At 44.9% G+C, this 17,903-nt stretch overlaps 1 protein-coding gene across 2 annotated transcripts in view; it reads right to left on the bottom strand.

The window, feature by feature from the left end:
* The window catches only part of ZHX3 (zinc fingers and homeoboxes 3), a 106,374-nt gene extending 88,736 nt beyond the window's left edge, over positions 1-17,638 (bottom strand). Inside the window, exon 1 of one of the 2 annotated variants that reach the window (XM_047851665.1) lies at positions 17,528-17,638. The gene's annotated coding sequence lies outside the window, so the exon portion shown is untranslated. The remainder of the gene's footprint in view (positions 1-17,527) is intronic. The other variant, XM_047851668.1, reaches the window with a different exon arrangement.
* Positions 17,639-17,903: the final 265 nt, after the last annotated feature.

Below are 17,903 nucleotides of genomic sequence, written 5' to 3'. Positions count from 1 at the left end.
TCTGAGAGTCTGCAATCCTAATGTCTTGTTTGGACACCAGAAGTAAACGTAAGCAGAATCAATAGAGAGTGGCTCATGCGTGAGCACTGCTCACCCTAATAACAAGAAACGCCTGAGAAAGTAAGATGGGGGCTCAAAGTCAGGCCACTGTTCTATATACTCAGGCAGTCTCATTTTATTTGAGAGATATCTATAGTTAAAACAAATAACAACCTCAGTGTTTTTTCCCTAAAAAATAATCAGCTCCACACTATACCAAAAAGGCACAAGGACAAACTGTAGCATTATTTTGAGTAATCAAACTAAGTGTTGCACTTAGTAAAAGGTGTCTCTGATTTTTACTCAGTCAGGCTCAGAACACTGAACACTGAAAAAAGCAAGAAAGTTTCTAAAACTCAAGCCACTGGGAAAAAGGGATTCAATATTTTATTTTCTTTGTTCCACCTGCAAAAAAAAAAAAAAAAAAAAAAAAAAAAAAAAAAAAAAAGGATAAAGTGGGTTTGGAACCTAGAGAAGACAGAAAGAACTCAAAAGGGTAGAAGAAGTCTGGAACCACAGAAGACCCCAAATAGTCAAACAATCCTGAAAAAGAGAAACAAAACTGGAGGCATCATGATTCTGGATTTCAAGCTGTATTACAAAGCTGTAATCATCAAGACAGTATGGTACTGGCACAAAAAGACACACAAATCAATGGAACAGAACAGAAAACCCAGAAATGGGCTCATAACTACATGGTCAACTTATCTTTGACAAAGCAGGAAAGAATATCCATTTGTTATCCAACAAATGGTGTTGGGAAAACTGGACAGCAACATGCAGAAGAATGAAACTGGACCACTTTCTTACACCATACACACAAAAATAAATTCATAATGAATGAAAGACCTAAATGTGAGACAGGAAACCATCAAAGTCCTAGAGAAGAACACAGGCAGCAACCTCTCTGACCTCAGTGGGAGCAACTTCTTACTAGATAGGTCACCAGAGGCAAGGGAAACAAAAGCAATCGTCAACTATTGGGACTTCAAGATAAAAAGCTTCTGCACAGTGAAGGAAACAATCAACAAAACTAAAAGACAGCCTACAGAATGGGAGAATATATTTGCAAATGACATATCTGATAAAACGTTAGTATCCAAAATCTATAAAGAACTTCTCAAACTCAACACCCAAAAAACAATCCAGTTACAAAATGGGCAGAAGACGTGAATAGACACTTTTCCAAAGAAGACATCCAGATGGCTGACACATGAAAAGATGCTCAACATCACTCATAATCAAGGAAATACAAGTCAAAACCACAATGGGATACCATGTCACACCTGTCAGAATGGCTAAAATTAACAACACAAGAAACAACAGGTGTTCGCAAGGATGTGGAGAAAGGAGAACCGTCTTGCACTGTTGGTGGGAACACAAACTCGTGCGGCCACTCTGGAGAACAGTATGGAGGTTCCTCAAAAAACTAAAAATAGAACTACCATATGATCCAGCAATTGCACTGTTAGGTATTTACCCAAAGGACACAAAAATATAGATTTGAAGGGGTACATGCATCCCAATGTTTATAGCAGCATTATCAACAAAAGCCAAACTATGGAGAGAGCCCAAATGTCCATCAACTGATAAATGGATAAAGATGACGTGTGGTGTGTGTGTGTGTGTGTGTGTGTGTGTGTGTGTGTGTGTGTGTGTACACATACAAAGAATATTACTTAGTCACCAAAAAGGATGAAATCTTGCCTTTTGCAACTACATGGATGGAGCTAGAATGTATTATGCTAAGTGAAGTAAGTCAATCAAAGACAAATACCATGTGATTTCACTCATGTGGAATTTAAGAAATTAAACAGATGAACATATGGGAAGTGAGGAGGAGAGGAGAGGAGAGGAGAAGAGGAGGAGAGGAGGAAGGGAGGAGAGAGAGAAATAAACCACAAGAGACTCTTAATAGAGAACAAACTGAGGGCTGATGGAGGGAGGTGGGTAGGAGATGGGCTAGATGGATGATGGGCATTAAAAAGGGCACTGGTGATGAGCACTGGGTGTTGAATGTAAGTGATGAATCACTGAATTCTACTCCTGAAACCAATATTGCACTGTATGTTAAACTTTTAAAATTTAAACTTTAAAAAAAGGGGTAGAAGAAGACATTTGAAGGAGAAGAGAGCTTAGTGGCCTTGGCCACCTTGCTGAAAGTGCAGGGTTGTGACTTGCATGCCTAAGAGGATACTGTGCTGTCTCTAGTTTTTCACTCACAGTGAGCCGGTTAGCAGGAGGCAGGGTATAAAGGCAGAAGCTGGTCTTTCGTTCACCCTGTTTGCTGCCTTCAAAGGCTATCACAATTCAGTCCAGGAGAACTTTAGTGCTCATCAACACAGAGGCAACTGTAACGGCGAACCCACAACTGTGGAATCACAAAATACGAGGCACATAGAACACATTTTTGAAGCGGGAACAAGGGTGTGGAGAACGAAATTACCAGGCATGGCAGGTCTTTGGAAGCTCTTCTGAAGCCAATTCATATTCTTAAATTCTCAGATTTCTTCTCCTTTCAGAAGATGGAGACAATTACTAATTCTTTTGAGGTAATTCCTTCTGTTCACAGAAGACATTATACCAGAATCCCGGTCCTCAGACCAAGTGAGAAATGACTGCTCTACTAAAGGACATACAATCAGGTGTAGATACCTTCATTACAAAGTGTGGCTTTCACCTAAACTACAGAAAGCAATCTTTGTCCTAGATCACAGGGCCTTTCGTTGTAATCCTATCCTTCAAGCACGATTAGACTGGAGAGACAAATAAGTAAGCAGGGTGCTAAGTGCTATCATATCCACTTCATGCTCCAGGAGAAATGAAAAAGGAGAAGGGGCACCTAACCCAGCCTGAGGGGTCGGGAAGGCTTCCTGGAGGAGAGGGCGGCTGAGATGAGGCTGGAAAGGCAAGTAGACATTGGCATGATGAAAGTGGGGAGGACTCTTTTGTTCAAAGAGGCACAGAGAGAACCCAGGAGGACCAAGGCCAGAAGGCTGGGGGAATACTATCATTTCAGGGCCTGGCTGAGAAGTTGGGAGACAGCAAAGGGGCCACAGGATGAGGAACCAGAGAGACAAGGGACTAAGTGAGAACATTCCAAGGCAGGAACAGCTCACAGTGTTACTGGATGCAAATCAAGCCTTCGAGAGCTAAAGACTCAGACTTGGCTAACCACAAAGGGCTGCACCCTTTCCCCAAGACATCTCAGGAAAGCGGCAGTGACAGAGGCCAGAGCGCAAAGGGCTGAGGAAGTAGATACTGTGGATAAGGCTACTCACAGGAAGTTTGGCTAAGAACAGGGAGTGAGCTAACAGGAAATACAGGATCCAATTTTCTTTACCAGCCTGAACCTCTGCCTGGAGCTCCAGACCCACTTCTACTCAATTCCTCCTTTTCCCACCCCCACTGCGTCCAATATATATCATGGCCTCCCCTCCACTCATTCTCCACAACAGCCAGAGTAGTCCATTTTTTTTTAACGTTTTTATTTTTGAGAGAGAGAGAGAGAGAGAGAGAGAGGGACTGAGAGAGAGAGAGCCTGCACACACGCATGAGCAGGGGAGGGGCAGAGAGAGGGAGACAGAGATCTGAAGCAGGATCCATGCTATGACTGCAGAGCCTGATGCGGGGCTCGAACCCATGACCGCGAGATCATGATCTGAACCAAAACCAAGAGTCAACTGCTTAACTGACTGAGTCACCCAGGCGCCCCTCAGAGTTGTCTTTTTTAAACTATAAACTGGACCACCCTTTACCCTCCACTCAAAACGTACAATGGTTTCCCACTGTCCTTTGAATAAAATCTTAGCTCCTTGCCATGGCCTTACACCCTTGTGTGATCTGGGCCCTGCCTCCCTCTCGAGCATCTTCTCATGCACCTCCCCCTGCCGCTCCCGTGACCAACCCAGTCCCCTTTCAGTACCCAAACCCTCTAAGCACAGTTCAACCTCAGGGTCCTTGCCTCTGCCTGGAATGCTCCTGTCCTGCCTGGCCTCCTCCAACTGAAGCAGCCAAAAGGTGAGTCACTCATAAAAGGTGCAGCCACCATGGAGGTCCTCCTCTACCCTGTGCCCAGGGGTTCACCTCCAACCAACCTCAGAGCCAGTTCTTCCAGCTCTCTGGGTGGGGTACTTCCTGGCTCCCCCTCCAGGGGCTTTGATGTCAGAAGACTCAAGTCCTAGCTCATTTCTCTGCTGATTTGTTGTGTGGCTTTTGTCAAGGCCACATCTCATCAGTGTTCTCATCTTGGGAAAGGTAAACAGTGTCTGCCTCCCCAGCTTTTAGAAGGTGTGTAAATACCCCAGTTCTCATCCACCTGTCTCCCCTGAGCTGGAGGGCTTCTCTCCCACCATTGCAATGCTTGCCTTCACCAGGAACCAGCCCCAGGCCCCTTGGCCTTCCCATGCCCTGTCTGCCAAGGCAGGAGTGGCCTGTCTGTCCTGTCGTAGGGATGCACAGGGCCAGCCCGATGCTTCTCAGAGCCCCTGCCACCATTCTGCGCACATGAAAACCTACATGCCCCAAATTTGCCTCCCACCCAGTAAATGCCTCCCTCAGCCATCTCTCTTTTGGCCTTGGTCACCAGCTCCCATCCTAAGCCTGGTGCATTAAAGCCTCCCAGACAGTCATCCATACTTTCTCTTCCCCCACTCCACTGGCAGGACATGGACACCCAGAGCAATCTTGGCAACAACGGTTTGAAGACGGCAGCACATCCATCAGTCTGGGCCCCTTTCACCCCCACAGGTGACTGGATTTGAAATGGGCATGAACATGTCTACTGTTTTAAGCCACTGAGATTTCGGCGGGGTTCATCTGTTACAGGAGCTAGCATGTCTCTACATAATACAGGCTGAATTTAGACAGAGAGAAGGTGGAGAGCCCTAGTGGTAAAGAGCATTTATACAAAAGCCTGGAGCTAGGGTTATTCATGGCCTCATGACACCAGCTCCATTTATATACTACTTATCCTCTTCAAAGTACTTTAAAGTATGTTTTCTCCTCTGACACAACCATCACCACCATCCTTCATTATTGTTGTTATAATTAACAGTTTACAAATGAAGAAACAGACCCAGAGAAGTTAAGCTATGTCCAAGGCCCATAGCTAGTAAATGGAGGGGCCGAGATCGGACCACAGGACTGCTGGCTCTGAGTCTGATGGCATCCTCCCTACAACGCCCAGTCTCTCTAGGCCACACTCCAGCGCTACAGCAGACGCTCTTGGCTGAAGTTCAAGTTCAAGGGTGCTGGAATGAAACAGAAAAGATAGGTAGCCTGGCAGAACTAGTTAAAGGGAGACTGTGGAAGACTGTACAAACATCAGACTGCGGAGCAAAACTTACATTCAACAGACAATGGGGAGTGATAACCAGGCTCCACTTCAAGCCCCGCAGCAATAAGGTTATACCTTCACTCCTGTCTCAGAGACCTTACTGCACCAGCTCACCCTGGCTATCAGTTGCTGCCGAAGGTTCATTTCACAAAGAAAATAGAAGCTTTGACGAGGGCAAAACGTCTAGTCTCCTCCCATCTATAACTTACCTGTATCCCCAATACCTTTTCTCTTTCCATACAAAGTGAAACAGGCATTCTGCCTCTGGCAACACCTCTGGCCATCCCTTGTGCGGGTCCTTACACCCCGGGGAGCACGTGAGCTTTCTCTCCCTTGCACCTCTGCCTTCTTCCTGTCTTCTAGCTCCGTCTCTTCACTTCTGAACATGCTACAGCCCCTCCCATCCAAAGATCATCCCTTCCCACAGCCTCTTCTTGTCCTCACACTGCATAAGTGAGCTTCTTGAGGAAACAGGAGCAGCAAACATGCATCTTCATGTCATCGCCATGGACTCTGTTCCACCCACTGTAATGCACGACGACACTGAAACAGTCACCTCGATGACACCTCCCAGGACATATACCAACATTTCTCTTGACCTTGAGATGCTGGACAGTGCTGAACTCCCTCCGTGAAATTCTCCCCTGCCCGGATTTCCACAACCCCACTCTCTCCTGCTCTTCCTCCTATCTACTCCTTCTTGGTTTCCTTTACCGGCTCCTCTTCCTCTGCCTCTCCCCTAAATGTTCGTGTTTCCTGGGGTTCCAAACTTCTCTATCCGCAGTCCAGACCACTTGTGTGAGTTCTCCTTGACCTGACTACATTTGCCTGCTGATATCTCCATGTGGATTCCACGGGCACCTCAAACTCAACATGGCTAAAAACCACACTAAGCATTTTGTTTACATTTGTTCTTCCTCTTTCTGCACCGAGGATGACAGCATTTGTTAAGTAATGTATCAGTCTGGGTTCTCCAGAGAAACAGAACCAATAGGATATATGTGTGTAAGTACGTACACACACACACACACACACACACACAGAGAGAGAGAGAGAGAGAGAGAGGGAGAGACACAGACAGACAGACAGACATTAAGAGATTTTAAGCAACTGGCTCACACAATTGTGGCAACTGGCAAGTCTGAAATACATAGGGAAGGCCAGCAGGCTGGAAATTCAGGCAAGAATTGATGCTGTAGCCTTGGGCTCCTTCCCCACCAAACAGCCAAGAGTGTCTGGTCCTCTCCCCTTTATATGCCCAGCACCCCATACAATGCCTAACACATAGCAAAAGCTCAATAAATATTGGTGAATGGCTAACCACGCATAAAGTGGAAAGCTATTTAATGAGAATGAGACCAAAAGATGTGGAAGGCACTGAATTTTAATGAGAAAGAATCAGGGGCACCTGGGTGGCTCCGTTGGTTAAGCATCTGACTCTTGATTTCGGCTCAGGTCATGATCTCACAGATCGTGAGTTTGAGCTCCACGCCAAACTCTGCATGAATGGTACTGAGCCTGCTTGGAATTCTGTCTCTCCCTCCCTCTCTCTGCCCCTGCCCCACTCTTTCTCTCTCTCAAAATAAAACAAACTTAAAAAAAAATCCTAACGAGAAAGAATCAGGAAACCTGAACAAGGCTGTACTACAAATCAAGACACAGCCCTTCTGAGGCATTCATTTGACAGAACTATCTGACCACTACACCTGTGGACTAATGAGAACCATCACAGATAGAAGCACATCCTTTCCAATCCTTTGTCTGGTCTGAATGTCTCAACTCTGTGAAGCAGGCATGGCAAAGCAAAGGCCACATTTTATGACTACATTGAAGTTCCGAAAGACTAAAGGGTCTTGTCTAGGTTACTACAGAAAATATCTACATGAAAGGTCCTTCAGGGATATGCAGGAAGACTGACCATAAAAACAAAAGAAGGTTAGAACCAAAAAGGAATCTCGCAGCTCAAAACTCCTTATCTACCTAAATCTGTAAAAAACTAAAGATACCTCCTACTTCTTACCAAGGATACCTTTTATTATAATTACTGTTCAGATAAACTTGTGTATGTCTACTCCATAATAAAAGTATGTATTAGACTGCTACTATTATCATATACATCCATTCTTGTAGTAATAAATTTCCAGTTAGAGAGTAAATATCCAGAAGCATTGTTTGCTGAAATAATGCCAGTATGTATTAAATCTACAGCTTGCTAGGGATGACTAAGTAGCCTACATTAACCCCAGGCACCAAAAATAGCTGGTTTTCTTATTATTTAAAAGCATTAGAATTCATGAAATATTAATAGTATTTAGTCCTAGTATTATATTTGGGGATTCTCTGAAGTACATGGCATTCTCTGAACCCACACACTAGTGGAAACCCTCTGTTAGCCATTCCTATTAAACAGAGCAGGGGCTGATGACCCCCACCTGTATCTGCATATACAGTGACTTGACCTTCTCAAAGCTCTTTTCTATGTAGTGTCATGTAACTATTATGAAACTCTTATAAACCGTGTTAAAAGAGGTTTTTATTCACGTTGACACAGAGTCTGTGTTATTCTGAACACAGAGTCAAATGCCTAAGGTCATATAATTGGTAAATGGCAAAAGCAGGACTATGCACCACGCCTTTCTGTCTCTAGGCCTATAGTTATCTACAAATCTATCATGGATAGATCCATAGATCCACCAGACTATAAGTGGCACGAGGCCAGAGAAAGACCATGTCTGACTGTTCCCCACTGGTGTCTAGCATAGCATCTGACACACCGTTGGCATAAAATAAGTACATTATTGGTGAGTGACTGAATTCATTTTCTTAAGAGTTGCTTCAGTCACCTGCATGGTAAAATGGGATAGACAGCATTACCAAATATCTCAGCTTTTAAAATGCTATTGGCATTATCAGGAATAAACAAGGAAAATAGTATTTGTTTCAAAACCGTGTATGCTGATTCCCCAAAAAAATCAGAATTCTGAGCCAGGGCCCCATTTCAGCATAAAAGGTAGCAAATGGTATGTTTTTCAACTGCCTGGAAAATTAAGTGTTGAAATGACAGGGCAAGGACAAGAGTGAAAATTCAGTCTTACATGGGAAAGGAAAAACTGGCTGCAAGGTCTCAGACCTAATAATAACCAACTGCAAGGATGACATGATGTCCAGTTGTAGCTAACCTACCATAGCAAGAAATGGGCCTGCCAAAGGAGTGAGGATTCACCCAGAGGGACACGTGTCAGCCAAAAAGCATCCACTCTGTCAGAAATATATAGCTTTGAAGCAGGCCACGCCCAGAAATAAGGCACACACAGACCTAGAGCAGGTAGACCCATTCTGTAAAACCCTCTGTGCTTGGCCATACTAGAACAAGGGAGAAGTTTATTATGGCCCCAGCCCACAGGGCTCTCCTGCTCTCATTGCCAACAATTCCTGGAAAAGACACTCAGAAACAAGACAGTGAGTATTCAAGAGGTCCCCTAACCGGGAAGACGTTTCTTTCCTACAAAGACCTCACCATCTCACTTAGAGCTCCTTCTTCCCCCAATTCCTAAACCATATACCCAAACACATACCTTCCATTATCACTCTGGTTTTTTATTCACTACCATAGCACTATATTTCCAATTCTTTTAGAATTTGAGACATCTACTATGATCCCAAGATTATTTAAGGGCTCCCATAAAAGCTCTTCTCCACCACACATTCCTTAATACTTCATACTTAGTTACAAAGAAAAATTATCCAAAATAATTAAGGAGTGAGGCATTCTGGATGAGTGAAAGCTAATTCATTAAGCACCAAAGTATCTCTGTAGTCTTGCTAAAATAAATGATGCCTCCGTAAACAGAATATCAAATATAACAGTTCCAAATTCTACCCAATTCAAGATCCTGTCTGAATACAAACCCTCCATGAAAGCACACCATCCCCTCTCGCCACGTCCGCCCACCACCAGAAATAACCTCCTTCATCCTTGAGCCTACATTTTGATTACACCTCCTTCACAGCACACAGGGTCGTCTGCTTGAGGTTAGAGATTTAAATGTACATTGTCGAACTTTTAAAAATATCTGAGAACAAAGACCTTCTTTTTTAACCCCCAAGGTGCCTAGTTCGCAGTAGACATAGAAACACTTCACAAATTGAGTACACTTAGTGATTCAAATGTTATAAGAGCATCACAATATAGTAGAGCCTTCATTAATACAGAATACAACAGAGTTCAGGGGTTCCTGGGCCCCATAGGGCAGATAAGTGTGATAATAAAGAGCATGTTATTACTGTTAAAATACTCATGGGCCTCTGTTTAGTATCTGTTAGCTTTAGAAGATGTTTTTCTAAAAGGGAAAAATAGTCTGAATTCCCATTTTTTCTCTAAATGGCATTACTTTAAAAAAAAATCTTAACTTGCAAATGGAAAGTTCGGGTTGGGTTGGCATTACTAAACCTCCATTGCCACATTTTCTAGGTCTCAAGATGTGCATTCAAGTGGCTCCCTGTAGTTCACCAAGGAGATGAGGCAGTAAGTGGAAGGATGTGGTGAGTGACAGGAATATAACCAAGATGCTATGCCATGTTTGGCACCCAGTGTGGCAGTCTGAAAGCCAGGCTTCTCAGTACCAGCTGTGCTAAAAGGAAAGAAGAAATGGAACACATGATAGAGCAAATCAAGTTTTAGGCTCAAGGTCCATAGCAACCACTTCTAGCAGGGCTGACATGATTTTCCCACAGCTTTGGTGTTTGGGTAGGACAAACTAGGTTGGAAGTATAGTTGAAATATTCTGAACAAACCCAAACCTCCTTACTAGCAATAGGGGGCTCCAAATGGTCAGCCAAGAATGGCTAACTCCAAATTTCCTCCCAGTAGCTATTCTTTTGCAGGATTCCTCTTCTTTTCCATGAAAAGGAACTGAATTTTCTTGGCGAAAATACAGAGAATGGGGTGGTAGGGCCGCAGCCATCATGATATTAAGCCTCTAATCATGTATAAAGCCCCTTGGGGATCATACTGCTCTTATCTTTAGCAGGTCATTGAGTAAATTTTTTAGTTCCATATCTTCAGAGATAGAAATGTATCACACAAGTTAATTTTATTAACTGTTGAGAACAACAATTATGATTAATGTATTCAGGGGCTACTGAGGCAAACAGAACTCTCTTCTACAATGCATGTCCTCCAAACTGCTAGACTTTGAATTATCTTATACAGTGTTTTCATCTCTGTCATCACTGGCTGTCTCTTCTTGCTGTGGTCAGTGTGTTTGCCTCTAATGGAGGGTCCCTTAATTCACTGCTTCTGATACCAGACAGACCTGGAGAGCTAAGCTATTAAGAGTCATAGGCTAAGGCTCACTCCTACCCGCCACACCTCTTTCACACCCTGGCTGTCAGCTTCCAGACCCCATGATCTTAAACACTACAGCTACATTTCCAAAACTTGCCTAATTATAAAGAATTACCAGGTATGTGTGTGGTGGTGGGGTGGGGGCATTTTAAAATGTACATTCTCAGTCTCCTCTCCTATAAATTCTAATCCAGTCGGTCTGGAATGGGACCCTGGAATCTGTATTTTTAACACACACCCTCAGATGATTTTCATGACCAAGTTTAGAAACACAATACAACATGCCATCGATGCTGCCCACTTCAACTGGGATTCCTTCCGAAGCATACGGGATCTGGGCCGAGGCCAACTCCTTCCAGAGAGACCTTGCAACCACTAAAGCTTCCAGGTCGTTGCTCTTCCACTGCCCTCAGGCAACCCCCCCCCCCATCTTCTGAGGTGCCTGCAGGCTGGTCATTAACACCTCTTCTCTTCTTAGTACTTCATTCACTGAAGACTTCACAGCCTTCCTTCTCTCCACCCTAATATCCTGACATCCTTGTGATTGGTTTTCTGACTACGGGAATGACCCAAACAACTCTCCAGCCTCTTGGTTAATTGACCTCCTTGACTTCATTCATCTTCAATGGGTTCACTTCAGGAGCTTGTCATGTCCAGTAATTAACTGCTCCAGCTCTGAAATCTTCCACTCACATGTCCCCTACCTAACCACGTCTTCCTATTACTCCATCACTCCAATATATGCAGTCCTTGCCTTCATTGACACCTCTGCTCCTTTTCTCCCCCTCATCCAGCCTAAAAACCCTTATCTGGCATGTTAATCACTCCCTGGACAATACCCACAGATCCTCTGTTCCACTGTCTTCCTGCCACCAAACCCCAACCCTGGCTGAATCCAACCATACGCTCCTAAATCCAGGAAGCTGAACACGACTGATACCCCAATCCATCCATAGTTTCGTCTCCTACCTCAACAGAGTCCTGCATCCTGTCAGGAAATCATGGACGTTGCCCCAAGTTCACCCTTCCTGACCTCAATTATATGTCAAATCTCTTTGTTTTCACTCTGACCTCTTCCCACTTAGTCTTAGCAAACATCCTCACCGTCTACTTCATAAAGTTGATGAAAGTCACCAAATGAGCACTTGATCATAACCCATCCCATCAGAAAATTCAACTGTGCCTAGATATTTCATTGTGAGGGCTGCCCAGCCCACCATGCCTGTACCAGGCCTACTGTTTGCTTGGCTGTTTGAAGTAAGATATTCACTACTGAAGTAAACAGTAATGGTGAGTACCTTTCTAATGAAAGAGAAAAAACTAACTAGACACTCAAAATGACCAGCCTCTCAAAAGATCTCTCTACCCTAAGAATCTTTCTTAAGATGGAGAGCAGATTAAAAAGAAGAAAACTGTCTTACCTCAAGCATTTTACAAATTTGAATCCAAACAATGTTTCCATACATCAGCAGAATGATTATAAATCACAAGCCAAATAGTTAATTCCCTGATCATTTTTATAAGTTCAAAACCTGAGTCAATGAAACAATACTGTTAGGTATTGTCTTTCACTCGTACCCAAACTCTAATTTGTTGATGGGGCTAAAGGTCTTTTCCTGAGGTTTCTTTTCCCTCCTTATAATATTAATAGCCACAGTCATTGTTCTTGTGTACTTATGCCACTCACAATGACCCTATGAGATAGGAACTACTGTTTTTTGGGGTGCCTGGGTGGCTCAGTCAGTTGAGCATCCGACTCTCAGTTTTGGCTCAGGTCATGAATTCACGGTTTGTGAGTCAAGCACCACGTCGGGCTCTGCACTGGCAGTGCGGAGCCTGTTTGAGATTCTCTCTCCCTCTCTCTCTGCCCCTACTATGCTTGTGTGCATGTGCTCTCTCTCTCAAAATAAATAAATAAACTTGAAAAAAATTTTTGAAAAAAGAAGGAAAGATATAAATGAGACACCTGGGATTCTGGTGAAGTACTAAGCAGGAAATGCACATATACTAAGAGGGTACAACGCAGGTATGGGGGAAGAAGCTACCGTGGAACGGGGTGACCAGGAAAGGCCCCTCTGAGGAGGAACATTTTAGCTGAGAGCAAATGTCTGAGAGGGATTTTTCCATGAGGAGAGCAGGGGGAGGGGTGCCAGGCAGAGAGAAGGGCCTGTACAGAATTGGAGGAGAACTGGCACATTTGCGGAACTGACAGTTCCAACCTGACAGAAGAATGGATGAGCAAGGGTCAGAGGCTGGAGAGAGAGACAGAGGCCGAGCACCTCTGATTAAGAAGTGTGGGTTTGGGTCTAAGTGCTGTGGGAAGCCACTGCAGGGGGGTGATGCAATCTGGATTGCTTTTTAGCAGCATCACTCTGGCTGCAATGGGTACGTGGGTTAGAAGAAGGCAAGGCTGGAAGCTGGGAGACCAGGTATAGGTTGGGACAGTCATCCAGCTGAAAGGACGGCAGCTGGATTATGAGGATGGAGAAGGGAGGATCTGAGGTATTCTGGCATCTAGGACAACAGTCTGTGCTAATGAGTTGGATGTGGGATGAGGAATCAGAAAGAATCAAAGACAACTTTCATGTGTTTGGCCTGACCAACGAGAGGACAATTAAGGACACCGCGATAGGGGAAGGCAGGGGCCAGGGAAAGCTGGCAGAGAGTGAAGGCAGGAGTCAGGAATGAGGAACATAAATCTGGAAGTCTGAGAGGGAGATATTTTGGACATATGAAGATTGGGATTCCAGTGGGGCAGCAAGTAGAGATAGCAGGAAGGTGGTGGGTAAAAATGCAAGACTAGAACCAGAAAAAGGTCCAGGAGGGAGATGTAACTGAGGAAGGCATCAGCATTTAAAGGGTATTAAAGTCCTGGGAATAGATGAGATCATTTAGGGAGAGAATATGATGACAGAAGGGAGGCAGCCAAGTGACAAAAGAGAAGAAATAATAAGAAATCAGGTTGGTAATCTAAAATGGAACATGGTCATATAGCCCATGCAAAAACACACAGAACTCCCCCCCCCAACTATGTGCTCAATAAATGTCTATGGAATAAAAATAAATTCTTAACACATTGCCTTTAGGCCTTTAAAAGAAAATTTTCATTTAGAATTTTCCCCCTAAGTTCTTGCATATTTGAGGCATAAGAAAAAAACGTTTTTGAAGGTCTCTGTTTGGATTGTGTTCAAAGGAATCCTTTTCCTTATGAGAAAAAATGATTTTTTTTCAAAAACTCATTAAAATTAAAAGCACCCTGGGGCACCTGGGTAGCTTGGTCGGTTAAGCGTCTGGCTCTCGGTTTCGGCTTGGGTCATGATCTTGAGGTTTGTTGAGTATGAGCCCCACATCGGGCTCTGTGCCGACAGTGCAGAGCCTGCTTGGGATTCTCTCTTGCCCCCTCTCTCTCTCAAAATAAATAAACTTTTAAAAAAGTACTCTAACTTGGGGGCACCTGGGTGGCTCAGTCGGTCAAGCGTCCGACTTTGGCCTAGGTCATGATCTTGCCGTTTCCAAGTTCATGCCCCATGTCGGGCTCTGTGCTGACAGCTCAGAGCCTGGAATCTGCCTCGGATTCTGTGTCTCCCTCTCTCTCTGCCCCTCCCCAGCTCATACTCTGTCTCTTCCTCTCAAAAAATAAATAAATATTTTTTTAAAGTACTCTAACTTGAAATCCAAACCTTTAAAAAGCTTGCACCCACATTATATTCTTTCTGTAAAAATTCTACCCCACGATACAATTTGTCCCATCCCTATAAGGAAAATGCAATTATATGTTTTACTACAGATATCAATTCATCCTGAAAGATGAAACTGGTACTTTCAAAATAGTTCAAGAGTCACACAAGAGATGTAAAATGCTCAAGAGATCAAGGATTTATTTTAAAATGTTAAAAAAAAAAATTAAGTGTACCTGTGAGGCCATCCAAAACCTGATAAGCAAGGAGCTGAAAAGGATAGAGTTGCCAGGAAAATAAGTAAATATACCAGCTACTCCTCAAATGAAAACACATTAAAGCTGTAATTATATCTCTGGGTATCTGTTGACACAAAAAACTCACTATGCTCTTGAGGCTTACACTATCACTAAGAACTACCAAACTGAAATCACAGCTGTAAACATAACAGGGATACTTTATACTTTTCAAAGATTTCCAAAGTGACACAAGGGATAATGCATAAAAAAGTCAGTAACATCTGCCAAAAATGTTTCTTCCCTCAATTGTTCAAGTTAAATCAAGACTATAATTCTTTCTAAGATTATAAGCCTCACTTGGAAAATTCTTCTTCTCAGATATGTAAAGGAGAGGACTTATCCTGACTTCTAAGGGATTGGTCCCCCAATTCATGATAGACCTATCTAAAAACTAGGAGGCTACAGGAAGGTTACAAGAATGGATGTATAATGAACATTCATTTACTCATTCATTGAACAAATATAAAGCACCTATAATGTATCAGGTGCTGTTCTGAGCCCTGAGGATTCATCAGTGAAAAAAATCTCACACTCTTGGGTTAATGGAGGGAAAGAGACATAAACCAACATTTTAATATGCACTTACTAAGTGGTAGTAAATGCTATGAAGAAAAGCAAGGTGGCTCAAGGAGGACAGGAAAGTGGGGTGTATTTTACACAGAGGGGTCAGGGAAAGCCTGATAAGGTTACATCTGAGCAGAGACCTGAGGCAAGAACCATGATATCCAGAGAACAGAGTTCTAGGCAGAGGGAACAGCAAATGCAAAGGCACTGAGGCTAGTATATGCTTGAAGTTTTTAAGTTGTTTGGCAAAACTGGAAGTGAAGACAGGGAGGTAGTCTACTCAGCCACAGCAAGGACTTCAGGTTTTACTTTAAGATGAAAAGTTTTTTGGCATGCTCTAAGCAGAGGCTCAAATTTACTTTTTAAAACTATCACAAAGGAAAAAAAAAAAAAAACGTTAAAAAGGGGCGCCTGGGTGGCGCAGTCGGTTAAGCATCCGACTTCAGCCAGGTCACGATCTCGCGGTCTGTGAGTTCGAGCCCCGCGTTGGGCTCTGGGCTGATGGCTCGGAGCCTGGAGCCTGTTTCCGATTCTGTGTCTCCCTCTCTCTCTGCCCCTCCCCCGTTCATGCTCTGTCTCTCTCTGTCCCAAAAATAAAAAAAATAAAAATAAAAAAAATAAAAATAAAAAAATAAAACTATCACAAAGGGAAGACAGATTCTTACCCATACAAAAGTATTATGAGTAATGAATAGATTAAATATACCTATAGAGGAGACAATACCTCCAGCTGCAGAGTAAAGTTGCAAATCAGATTAAGCAAAGAATTATATATAATCACACCACTGAATCCCTATGTCAACCATCCTCTCATGCCTTCATGTAGGAGGCGTACATACATAATCTACGTGTAAGACTGTACATAATCTGTAAGCAGGAAAAAAGCGTGAGTGTGGGGAAAGGGGCAGAAGGAGGGAGAAAGAGAGAATCTCAAGCAGGCTCTGAGGAGCCCGACATGGGGCTCGATCCCACCACCCTGGGGATCATGACCCTAAGCCGAAATCAAGAGTCGGAAGCTCAACCGAGCCACCCAGGTGCCCCTACTTTTGTAATTTTTAATGTTATCTTAAAACACACGCGCGCGCACGCACACACACACACACACACACACACACACACACTCCTATGGTGAGACGACCCTAGTCTCACCTACCCTGAAAGCTTACTTAAATATGGAAACAAAACAAAACATGGGGAACATTTTCTCCAAAAGTTACCCCACTCCCCACGCAATGTTTACCCGTTGCGGAAGCACTGTGCAAATCAAACGCTGTTCAATGTATCAAGGTCACAAAACCAACTTGGTTAATATGTTTATCATTACATGCGAGCTCGGTCCTCTACAGCAACTTTGATACCATCTTTCCAAGGCAGCAAGAGAAGGGCCCTTTCATTAATTTCCTAGGAGTCTTTGATACTACCGTGCTGCTTCTGGATTTTTCCACTGTATGTCTCTTAGAAACAAATTAAGCCCGAATAAGTTGTTCCAGCTAATGAAGTGCGCTTTTGGCTCTTTCCCCGTGGTTGAGAACTATCCGGCAAAATACCAATTGTTTTAGGACGCATTTTCTCTTCGTTTTGAAATACTGCAACGCTAAGTTTACTACAAATAAAGCACATCAACATCACAACGTACAAGAGCATGTATAAATGGAAACTACTGTAATCCTTTTTAAAACTGAAGCTGTGTGGAGTCTCATGAATAAATACTACGTGTTCACATGACACAGATGAAAACAGAAAGGAGTGTGCCCCCCCCCTCCTCCACCTAACCTCCCCTCCCCATCACATAACAGTTTCTCACAGGGCGCGAGCCCAAGGCAATCACTGCTCAGAAATGCCAACCGCGCAACTCAAAGTGACTCAAGCTCTCAAACACTTCCCACCCAAGCTCCACATCCCACCCACTCCTCAGTCATTTCCGACAGGCTTCTCTGAATGGAAATCCCAAACTGGGATTACCAAGCCCCAAACTCCGCTCACACGCCGCTCTGGGCATCCGGGGAGCCGGGGCCCAAACGAGGGTCCCGGGGTTCAGGGCTCTACTGTACCCCAAGCGGCGGGAGTCCCGGCTCAGCTGCCTCCTTGGCGGAGCGGAGGCTCTTTACACCACGGGCAGGGGCCGCGCGAGTCGCGAGAGTCGGAGCGACCGGCTTGGGGCCGCCCGGCATCTCCGCCCCGCGCAGGTCAGGCCGCCCCCCGAGTGCCCATGCCGGCTCCCTGGCGCCCACGCGGTCCCGCACCCGCGCGCTCGGACACGCACCCTCGCCGGGACAGGCGGGCGTCTGCGGGCGCCCCCCTCCCCTCCGCACCCCCTGTTGCTCGCGTCGCGGCTGCGGCCCGCGGGGGCTACAACCGAGCCCCAGGACGCCGGGGCTGGGTGGGGGGTGCTGACAGATGGGGCGAAGGCGGGGCTTCGGGGGGAAGGGGCGGAGCCTGCGCGCATGGGGGTGCTGGCTGCTGACAGAAAGACCCGGGGCAGCGGGCGGGAGGGGCTGGCGGCCGCCGCGGGCAGGGCCGGGGGTCAGGCGTGGCGGGAGGGAGCTCGCGCAGACGCGGGGGAGCTGACAGGCAGAGAGACACACAGACACGGAGACTGACAGTCGCGGGGGCACACGGGGCCGGCGGGCCGCGGCGGG

Source organism: Prionailurus viverrinus, chromosome A3, assembly GCF_022837055.1.
Source record: "Prionailurus viverrinus isolate Anna chromosome A3, UM_Priviv_1.0, whole genome shotgun sequence".
Taxonomy (NCBI): domain Eukaryota; kingdom Metazoa; phylum Chordata; class Mammalia; order Carnivora; family Felidae; genus Prionailurus; species Prionailurus viverrinus.
Note: the sequence above shows the minus strand (reverse complement) of the source record. Positions and strands in the feature narration are given on the sequence as shown.